This window comes from Notothenia coriiceps, unplaced genomic scaffold (assembly GCF_000735185.1).
Source record: "Notothenia coriiceps isolate Sejong01 unplaced genomic scaffold, NC01 NC01_scaffold00021296, whole genome shotgun sequence".
In the NCBI taxonomy this organism is placed as follows: Eukaryota; Metazoa; Chordata; class Actinopteri; order Perciformes; family Nototheniidae; genus Notothenia; species Notothenia coriiceps.
The window spans coordinates 2,372-13,413 of NW_011353997.1; the positions used below are offsets into that span (position 1 = coordinate 2,372).

General features: G+C 42.4%; 1 long non-coding RNA gene across 1 annotated transcript; it reads left to right on the forward strand.

Annotated features, from left to right (window-relative positions):
* Nucleotides 1-2,746: 2,746 nt before the first annotated feature.
* Nucleotides 2,747-5,676, forward strand: LOC104953197 (uncharacterized). The gene is made up of 2 exons (XR_799192.1): nucleotides 2,747-2,784; nucleotides 4,037-5,676. It is a non-coding gene; the product is annotated as an uncharacterized lncRNA (long non-coding RNA).
* The last annotated feature ends 5,366 nt before the right edge of the window (nucleotides 5,677-11,042 follow it).

An 11,042-nucleotide genomic window follows, 5' to 3' on the forward strand; every position in this document is an offset into this window, starting at 1 on the left:
TAGCCTCTAACGGGTACACCCGGCGGTCGGTGTATACTAGGAGGTCCCCGGTGTTGGAGAGTTCCCAGGTTTGGGTACCTGCACTCTTTAGAGGACCATCCACCCGGTGGAAATTGAGGAACCCCACCGTTCCTGGGACAGTAAGCGGGATATACGGACCCCGTTTACTGCAGGTGCTAGGGTCACCCTGTTCGCTGACAAAAAACTCTCCGCGTGCCGGGGAAAGATCCTGTTGCATTTGGTGTCTTTCTCGAAAAAAGTCTGACTCCCGTACCAGGACGCCACAGACCTGTATTCGAGGATTCCGGGCGTGGCCGGTAGCTCAGAACTGTAGAGAAGAGAGAGAGACTACCGCCCCAGTTTGTTACGGTCGACCTACCGCAAGTTTTAACTCTGCCACGGTCGGGTGGGTAATCCTCTTGGCGACACAAGCCGGTATTCCAAACTGGTGACTTCGGTAGGACTCAAGGGTAGTCTGTGCTCGACCAAGTGCCTGGTTCCGAACCTTCGAGTCGAATGTGTCGTAAACCTCCCACCTACCGTCTTCCTTTCTTCAGAAACCGACTCTCGTTGAGGGCCAAGACGACATGTTCCCTTAAGTTGTCCCTCCCGCTCGTATCCCTAGTCGGTGGTTCGTCTTAGGTACATCCCCGGGGGAACCCACAAGCCTCCTCGGTGCTTCAGAGCTTACGAGTGTGAATGTCTCCCTTATGTTCTGGACCAACCCCTTGAGGTTGATATTCACGACCCAACACATTGGGAACGTACAAATTCTTCTTTTGACTTATATCTTTCGGTGTTATGGTGGACTCCCTCGGCCCTTGTGGCTGGGGCAGTAGGTCCTCCCTGACCTTGTTTTCGTCCTTGGTTCCCCAAGTTCATCCGTGGTCTCGTTGTTTACAATGACCCAAGGATAAAAGCGGAACCGTGGTCAGGGTCTCTTGTCAAAGGGTTGGGACAAAAGCATGACAATGCTCATTTACCCAACGGATCTTAACTCCTTTTCAGAGGACTGTCCGAGATCGTCAGCGAAGTCCGTTCACCAGCCCAGGTCACTCTGGGTGTCGACCTCGCCGTCCCCAAGGCCCCCACCGGTATAGGCTGGGAGTCGGACTCTGTTCTCAGGAAGGACAGCCCCTCTGCGTTCCATAGGCGTTGTCTCGACACGTCGTCCCTCTTGTTTCAAGGCCCGACCCGTCTTCCCCCGGTGGTCTTCCTTCGGACACCGGGACTTACTTCCGGTGAGATCCTCAAAGCCCGTAGTCTCCCTTCCGTGCCACCCTATCCGTATTCTCCTGCGACCCCGGTATTTACGGGGTCCCGCAGGGACTGGCGTTTCCGCGACCAAAAGAGGGAGGTTCCTCTTGGTGTCCTCCGGTCCCAGGCTGGTAGAAAAGCTCCGTTTCTCTAGATGGCAGCACCGGGACGCCGGGCTTCTCTGGGGTCTACAACGGTGCGTGAACCTACTTCGGGTAGTGGTGAGCACCCTCCCGAACACTGCCCTCTCAGACGGCTGAACCAAGGACGAGGGAGGCCCCGGTCTATGTAACTTTGGGCCATTTTCTTTGATCCTCTCGTGTGCGCTCTCGATTTGTGGCCAGGTCTCTCCTAGTGTTCTCTGGGTAGATCGTTCGCTACTTTGTAAACTCCGGGGTAAACCACCCAATTAATCGCCCATAAGTGGTCTTACTCCTTTTATATATAATCTCTTGGCTATGGGCTTTTTATCCTTTGTACAACCGGCTTTTTGCTTACGGCTTTCCGGCTTTTTACTTAATTATCTTTATATATATATATATATAATTTACATATGGTAAAAAATGGTTACACAGTCAGCGGACTAATTACCCTTTTTATTTACTAATACCGTTTTTAATTTGAATTTATTATTAGTATAATACCCAGGTATTTTGTAAATAAAGGTCGTGAAAACTTACGTATGTCCATGTAAATTAAGGTTTCAGGTTCACGTTAAAAAAAAAAGAGACAATCCTATGATGTGTGTTTCCACCGTGAAGTCTTGGGTTTCGGTTTCCCACGAAAATTTTTGACGTTATTTGTAGATCCGGTCAATCCGTGATGTGTTTACATTTATTTTCTGACCATGTGTCGGTCCGGAAAGGGTTGTTGTTGGTTTCACTGCGATATTCAACGTAAGTATGGTTACCGCACGATTTGACCTTATTTAGGGTGTACTAACATTGGAATAAAATTATTGTTTACTTTTAAACTGTGTAACTTAAAAAGTTCTTAGACATTTATTCCGAACAGACAGGAAGTATTCGTTACATCAGTTTGTAACCCATTATTTCTATGTATTTTCACTTTTGACCTATGTCTTTAGGTTGTTAGTTAAAGTTTAAATTTAAAAATGTTAAAGTTTTAGACGTTGTATTCACCCCAAGGGACAAGGAGTACTCGGTTACATTTGTTGTATACATGTAAAATCTATGGCTTCATTGTTATATAACGGTTTTAATTAGGTCAACTAAAATATGCGTCACATCCTGCTACGGTCCCGCGCGAGCGCCTTTTCTTGGAGGCACTCGCGCGGGGACCTCCGGCTCGATGAGCGAACTATGGATAAATCAAAGAAAAGTACCGGAGGAACACAGGATTTAATTCTGTGTGGACAGAGTTATATGCTTTCACAGCAAACGAGGCTGGTTTACCGGTATGTTTGATATCTAGAGAGAAGTTGTCAAAGGTGCTGCAGCCTTTACGTATCGAGGAACAACACGGGAGAGGAAGACAGCTGACGATCTTCAGTCATAATTCAATGGGGTATGTAATTTATTTCAGAAAACACTTTTTGTTATATTCCATGGAATGCTCTTAACGTCCCGATAGCAATGAATATATTAAATGCTTTGACAATAAATACATACAAAAATTCATCTCTGGAAGCCGTAGCGCTGTAAAAAGCACGACCAATCATTTTAGCCGACCCGGCTAAAATAACTGGATGGCCTACCTGCCTGTCAGCCTTCCATCTGTGCACAAACTTATCTCGTGGCCTCATTGATGATGCGCGTTCGTGTGTGTTGGAGGAGGGACTCTGTAAGAAAGTCTGAAGGAAGAAGCCTATTTTTTCCGGTTGTGTATTTTCAAATTCTAGCGCACTCGAGCTGGTTTCTCCATTCTTACCTACCCTACCTTTAACTCTTTTTAGGGTGCAGCTATATGTTTTATTTATTTCAAAGTGGGCCCATTTTAATAATATTTTGTTTTCCTTCAAATGTTCAGAGGACTCCCCAAGTGCTGTGTTTAATTTATTTTAAAGTAGGGCTGTGTATTATTTGTAATTCTCCTTATAGGAGTTCTTTGTTTCTTATTAGAGGTTAACAGTTTTATATAATGTAATAAATAGCCTAATAAATGCAAAAAAACTAGTTTTTGTCTGATATAACAATAAATACAACTTTATTAGCTATCAAGCTATGAAATATGTTTTGCGGCTCCAGACAAAAAAATGTGGGTGAAAAAGGAGCAAAATGGCTCTTTTGGTCAAAAAGGTTGCAGACCCCTGCCCTAGTACTTATAGTCTGTGCAATGACAGTAAAGTTTAATCTAACCTAATCCCTATATGCTATGGCAAAACAAATGTATCAAATCGAATATTGAACCAAACTGTTAAAAAAACGAAAACAAGCCCACGTTTGAAATAACAGCGACATTGTACACTCATATGTTCGTGCATTACAGACCCAGACTGTAACATTTAGATTTCACTGCTCTGATTTGGATAGGGTGAGCAGCTTTTTCTCAACTCTGTAGTGAGGCTCAGACTGAGACTATTTTCAATGAAAAACAGCAGACCTGAAATCCAAAAGCATTGTCTACGGTTCATAATTATCAAACTGCGGGAGAAAATTCCTCACTTTTCACAAACTCGATGACTTCATAAACACTAGGACAAGACCTGGGATTATAAAATCCAGCAGAATCATTTAGCAAACGTTTTCATCTGTGAAGTGTGACCACGACCCCTCCACACCACTAGGCGTTCCTTTGTCTCTCTCTCTCCTGATTGCAGGTTCGAGAGCCATGTGGGTCATTGTTGCCCGATGAGCTGCACCTGGTTCGGGAAGCCTACAAGAAGAGAGCCCATAACACTGCCAGCAGATTGGTGTCTTTGTCTCCCTCTCACTCCTCTGGGCACTCTCTCCGGGCCAGCCTCGGGGATCTGTTGTTGGTGCCGCGTCCTCATTTTTGTTTATAAAAATAAACTTCTTTATTATTCACAACCCTCGTCTCGCCTCCCAGCTTTATGTTGCAGCCCACGAGCCGGGTTGTAACAGAAGGCATGTGAACACTTCAGAATATCCATCCTGCTTTCAATTAGAATGACTCATTAGTAATAACTTAATAATGTTTTAAGCGATGGGGCAGGAAAGGTTAAATCCTTGTGTCTGATTGGTTCATTTTTAAACATGTGATCAATGAGGGGCTCAAGTGTTCCTCCTACACATTGCGTTTTATCTTTCACCGATAGTGAGGAGCTGGGTCACTTCCAGGAATAATACAGATATTAGCTGATTAAAAAAAAAGTAATTTTTTATTATACAAAAACACCAACACTTACAATACAGGAAAACAAAGACAATTTTGAAATAAATCATCCTGTAATAAACCTTGTGAATCTGAAGCAAAGAGTAGCCTACTTCGTTAACAAGGGGGCAAAGGAAAAATGATCTGGATTGTGTTTCAAAGTCCATAAAGAATGAAGGGTACACAATACAAATCCACATGGCCAACATCTGCTAGTTAACTTTTCAAAAGTATTATCAGTAATTTCATAGAACAGAGAACTTAATGCAAACCCTTCCCACCCTTCTGTGTGAGTATAAAGGCCATGTTTGATGCTGTTGAATCTGGACTGTTTCCAACTGTGGTTTCCCAAAATGCCAAAGACATCTCGCCTGTCACCAGTGGTATCTCTCCATGCAGAGAGTGAATTTTATTGTTCCAGGTTTTGAGATAGCTTTGCCTCCATCACAATCCAATGAATGAAAACGTAGATATCATAGTTTCTGAAAGTTCAGTTAAAGACTCCTTTAACCTCCTAGTGCCTCGATAGGGGGAGTGGAGAAGAAGAACACACCATTTTTGGGAAAACACAGAGCTGGAGTCCAGACTTGGTTAGCCTAGCTTAGCATAACAACTGGAACCAGCTAGCTTGGGGCAGCCCATAATGCCTCGTAAATCCCCAGACGTATTGGTTATTTGTCCCTATAGAGATGTATTGTCAACCTAAGATCTCGGGAGTGGATACCATCGAGCTAAGTGGGATTTCTTTATGTAGTTTGGGTGAACTGATCTTTATCACAGCCTTTCAATTGCCAACATGAATAAAACAAATACACAGACCTAAAAATAAGCTTCATTAGCCTCATCATCATCTGTATTTCAGTTCCAGATACTGACAGTGTTGTTTCTATATGCCAGTATTTTTTCACAAGTGGAGAGCAGGTCCCTGAGATTGATCTCCTGATGGCTTGGAGTCCACATGCACAGCAAGCCATCCTGATAAAAGTAGGAGTGTAGAGTTCAGTAGCTGCCCTGTTTACTGCATGATGTGAGAAAGTGGCCTATATGTAGTAGGTGTTGAGACTTAAGGTAATGTTCAATCCATCCATCCCTGTCCAACCACACAATATCATCAGCATCAGCATACAATACAATCTGAACAGATGCAGCTCAGAACATTTACAGAGTGACTGAAGAGAAGAAGATCCGGCAGTATTAACCTAACTTTTTGGGATGTTTTGCAACAAAACGCTATTATCCACCTTAAGTCGAACTCCAAAAAAACGTCTCACAATGATGATTTGTGAGAACATTTGAATGAACCGTTTAATATTTTGGGAAATACACTTTCTGAGACTTAGATGAAAGGTTCTCATGCCTGTTTAAAGCACAGAGCTGGAGTCCAGACCTGGTTAGCCTAGCTGGAAACAGCTAGCGTGGGGCAGCACATAATGCTCCGTGAAATAACAGACTTCAGGGTTCATGCATTTCTGTTTGTGTCAGAAGAAAATAAATGGGACAGAGCATGTTTATCTGTGATCTTTAGAGAGCTAAGGATAGCCAAGTGTTGAGCTCCAGACCAAGCTAGCTGTTTCGCTCCGCTTCCAGTCATGCTAAGCTAGTTTAGCCACGCCCTGACTCCTGCTCTGTACTTAGATGGTATTGATATCCATCTGATCATTTCAATCTCGGGAAGAAGGCAAACGAGTGTATTTGCCTAATTTTGGATCGGCAAAATAATTGTATCAACTGGGCTGGGATGGATTCAGGAGGCAGAGTGGAAACCAACTGGAACCATTTACTGAGTATCTGAACTACATTTACAACTTTGTTTACCTAATGCTAATTAAATTATTATTGCTGTGACTAAATTACAAAGGAACATTTTACGTTGAAGGCTGCTCTGTAACAGCTGGTAGAACAGATAAAAAAACATTTGAATAACCGACCTGCCTTTTATGTTTACAGTCAGCAGTCTGTTCAGCAGTCCATAAGTATTTTTCATCCTACTTCTAACAATTCTTTCACCAGCATGGATGTTTGAAACAAGTTGAGCAACGAGTTCCATGTTGAGGCACAGTGCAGATCAACCAGGTCACGATAGGCTCAAGTCATCATGTCTTTTCTAAGTCAACAAATTTGTATAAATGAAGATTTCAATGTTCTAAAAATGTCCAATAATTACAGATATTTATCTATCTGCCGGAAAAAAAACCTACAGAGCTGAGTGTGTTATTCACATAAATAAGAAAATATGGATGGCCAAAAGACTAGATGTTCAGTTCATAATGATGAAAAAAAACTACCTAATATTCCCCAGGTTACACTACAACTAATGACTTTCTTTACTGTTAAAGGATGGCCAGTTCCACTGATTGGCAAACATATAATCGCACAGAGCTGAAGTCAATGAGTGGTGGGGGGGAAAGTGACACAGAAAGCTAGCCAGAGGGAGACAGGGTTTTCCTAAGGATGCGACCAACTGTGATCAAAACAACTGGACTGAACCAAGGCTAAACCACTGGTAAATGTATAACCAAACCAAAGCTAAAACGCTGGGGACATTTGGTACAAAAACCAAGGCAAATAACTCCGATTTATAGCTATGTGTTTGAGTACAATTATTTTGTTTTTCTTTTGTTCTATAAACTACTGACCACATTTATCTATGTTGGACTTCAACGGACACTAGACTGGAATGGCTGCCATACATGTAGAGATTGAGAAGTGGTTTCTTAATTTCTTCCACTGCTGTATATGAATCTTCCAGTCTCTGGGACCACTCAAAGCGCTTTTACAACACGTCAGCACCCATTTACACACATTCATACTGAGGCAGAGGGCTGTCATCCAAGGTGCCACCTGCTCATCAGGAGTGATAAATATTCATGCACACAGACTCACACACTGTCGGCCATGCCATTGTTGGCAATATGGGGCTCACTATCTTGCCAGATGACACATCAGCATGTTTGCAGGCGGGGCGGGGGGGGCGGGGGGTTGATCACTGCCTTAACAGCCACCAAGAGATGAGTACTTAGTCAAGAGATGGCAATACACTGACTCACAATGTTCTCTTTGGCCATCAAATTATTTATCATCCTGTGTGCAAAACCCTTTTGAAGAACCCCAACGGCAAAAAGAAACATGCCTGGATACCGTTTTTTACACCGTTAAAATGCTCAGATCATCAAAGTGCTCATGTATACCAATTTGGGTGCTTCTGTGGAAAATTCTACATGGCATGTTCACGTAGTGCACACTGAAAGGCCACCGAAAACAGGCCTGGAGAGGTCCAGTGAGACGTGGCTCAGTCTAGTGAAATGATATCTGAAATGCCGCTGTCAGCCCCCCCTCCGGTTCCCCCCCCTCCTCCAGTGATGACCCGGGTTTCGTGGAGGGAGCTGGTGTCGTAGTGGCTGCTGGAGGAGGACACCAGGGCGGAGGAGGTGCTGGCTGCACTCTGCATGCTGCTGGCCAGGTTGTCCAGGAACATCTGCGGCCGATAATGCTGACGGGAAGAAACAATAATCATTTATTAAAGTCCACTCAAAGAATATTTAAACTACCAAGATACAATTCCAACTTCACCCTCTTTTTTGTATCCACCTGATCCGAGTCAGGCTTACCCACTGGACTGCCAAGGACACTTAGCTTTTTATTAGAGACACCACATTTTTAATTGGTCTTTTAATCTTTACTGTTCATTTATTTGTATATAGTTTTAATTATTGTACAGGTTTTTACTTGTAAGGTAAGGTTTATTATTCCTATTATTGATTTTGTTTTTATTCTTATTATCTAATTGGGGTTATCATTTTTATGTTGTTTTTATTTTGATATCGTATTTTCTGGTTTTGTCCTTTATTTTACTGAGAGGAGAATATTATGAAAATGTACAAAATGGAAGTATTCGTTTTTGAATATGAATCAACTAGCTTGTGTGAAATAAAATGGAAGTCAGGTTGCTACAGCTGCTATATTGATATGTCAGATATATCTAATAGGGACATAGGCGTTGAATATGGTGAAGGAAACTGAACGGCAAAGTCAACATTTGAAAAGGAATGACAGTGAAATGTGAAGTGCAGTTTTATACTAGGGGTCAATATAATATTTATTTTATAAAATCTATAAGTTTATTTGGATGCTTAAGTACAATATCTGAGTACTTCTTCCACCTCTGTAGAGAATGTGATCACAGTAGAAAAGTCACCTGAGGATCTGCTTGGATTAAGGAAAACAGATCCAGACCTGTAGGAGAGAGAGAGCAGGTTACCAGTGTGCAGTGGGGATATGTCAGCAGGTCAGTGTCCCTTCACCCCGACTTACTCTGCATGTCAGTGGGGATGGAGGCCAGGGTGGAGGGGTGGAAGGGGACTGCATAGTCAGCCAGCGTGGAGTTCAGGTAGGACGGGTCCAGGGCCTGGACATTTGGCACGCGCACAGTGGGCTGGTAGGTCAACACTCTGAGAGGAAACAAGCATTACTGTGACTGTGTCTGACATTTTGTTATTCTCATTTAGATTTTAGGGGATATTTTCAAAGACATACATAACAGGAAAGACAGCAGTTTGATACAAGGACAATGCTCACACACATAAAGAGAGGCATGCCAGAGCTATGAGTTTCTTTTATGTTTAGAAATGATGCCATTGGGTGTTGTGCCCAGCAAGCATGTATTCAGGATCTCAAAGAGTGCATCTCCAATAGTGACTGTAGGAGCCATGAAACGTGTATAGTAATGTGTTTTGTTTTAATATAAGATATTAGTTTGATCACTATTGATTGATTGGGTCACATGGATATGGGCGGCACTCATTATAATCCGGTTCACCTGCGTGAGGTGTGTGTGTGGAAGAGAGGGTGACACAGGGCCGTTGTACTTTTTGTTGACCGCAAGTTTAATGATTGCTTTGATTAACATAACAATGTACATGTCCAAGGAGAATAAGTTGATCATCCCAGATTTCAGAGTTCAGCAAGTACCTTTTTATAGCGTGTCACACAATATCAAACAGGCCCGGCCTCAGCCTCTCAGCGACTTTAGGCGCTTTCACACCGCAGTACTTTTCCCACTTTAGTTCCGATATAGTTCCAAATTGTCACGTTCACACCAAAAAAATCCGGAACTAAAATGAGTTCATGAGAACCTTTTTACCCCCTTTTTCGTCCCTGCTAGAGAGCAGGGACTTTCGTGGGAGAAAAAGGTTCCTATGTCTGATTGGCTGGGCGGATTGCAAACCACGCCCCATAAAAGTCCCAAAAGGTTTTGTGAAGCCGCCATTTTATTATCCTCGCATTCGCATTATTAGCATTAGCCCAGCGCAGAAACGCAGAGAGACTAATTTATGGCAAAACAAAAGAAGACATGGGAGTTGTGGAGATGAGGGGGTGTCGAACTAAGAGTTCTCATGAACTAAGTACAGATGAACCTTTGTGGGAAAATTACTGTGGTGTGAAAGCAGGGCTGCCAACATTTGAGTTCAGCTTGGAGTAAGATCTCCTATAGGGGGATCCGGGGGCGTGCTCCCCCGGGAAGATTTTTTTTTAAATATTGAAGTTAAATGCATCGATCTGGTGCACTTTGAGAGCAAAAGGAATTTATGGATACATCTCTCAACACCCATATGAAACGTAACTGTAAACAGATTTTCTTTTTCTTTATGGGTATTTTACAAATCACTCACCTTTTAAAATGTATTCTTGTTTTACTGTCATATAGTATTTCATAACGGTTTTTCGTTTATTCTCATAAATGGTGACCAAAACGTTTGAGACCCACTGAGATAACTAGACCAAAGTTAACTATCTAAACAGGGTCCCTTACCTCACTGAGCTGTAGTTATCTCTCAGTCTGACAGCAGAGAGCTCTCTCTCTCATTATTTTAGAAACAGCTTCTAATATCCGTTAGCGCAGCTAGCTAAACAGATGCTAACAACGATGCAAATAGTGAGTTTGGTAGAAATATGCTGTATAATGGTAAAGTTATTGAAGATGATGCCATAGTTATTGAAGATTTTACATTATAAATATTCCCCACAATTATTCAAAAGCATATTCTTCCAAACTCCTTGCTGTAGTATGACACATAGGAGACTATTGATGTGTGTAGTGAGTTTGGTTGTAATATACTGTATGATAGTGATTTAATATTATTGTATTCTCTTTTTGGGAGTTGCACTTTGCAGACTGAGCACTCGTTTCTTCTCCGGCTGCAGATAGAGACCAATGTAATGTGTCCAGCTCGGAGGACGGCGCGTATTGGCTTTTTTTTGATCAAAATGTGATTGTAGTTAGTTGTCAACCTTACCACGGTACTTAGGAGACGTCATTTGTGTCTGAATAACCTTTTGTTCATGAGTTATTGATCCGTGAAATCAGAATCTCCCAATATCGTTCCAACTTTACTGAACTAAGCCAGAAGACCGTCTCATTTCGTAGACCGCTCGGTTTGCTGTTCCTTCACTTTATTTTTATATACATTTATATTTTGGACAAAAACTTAGCG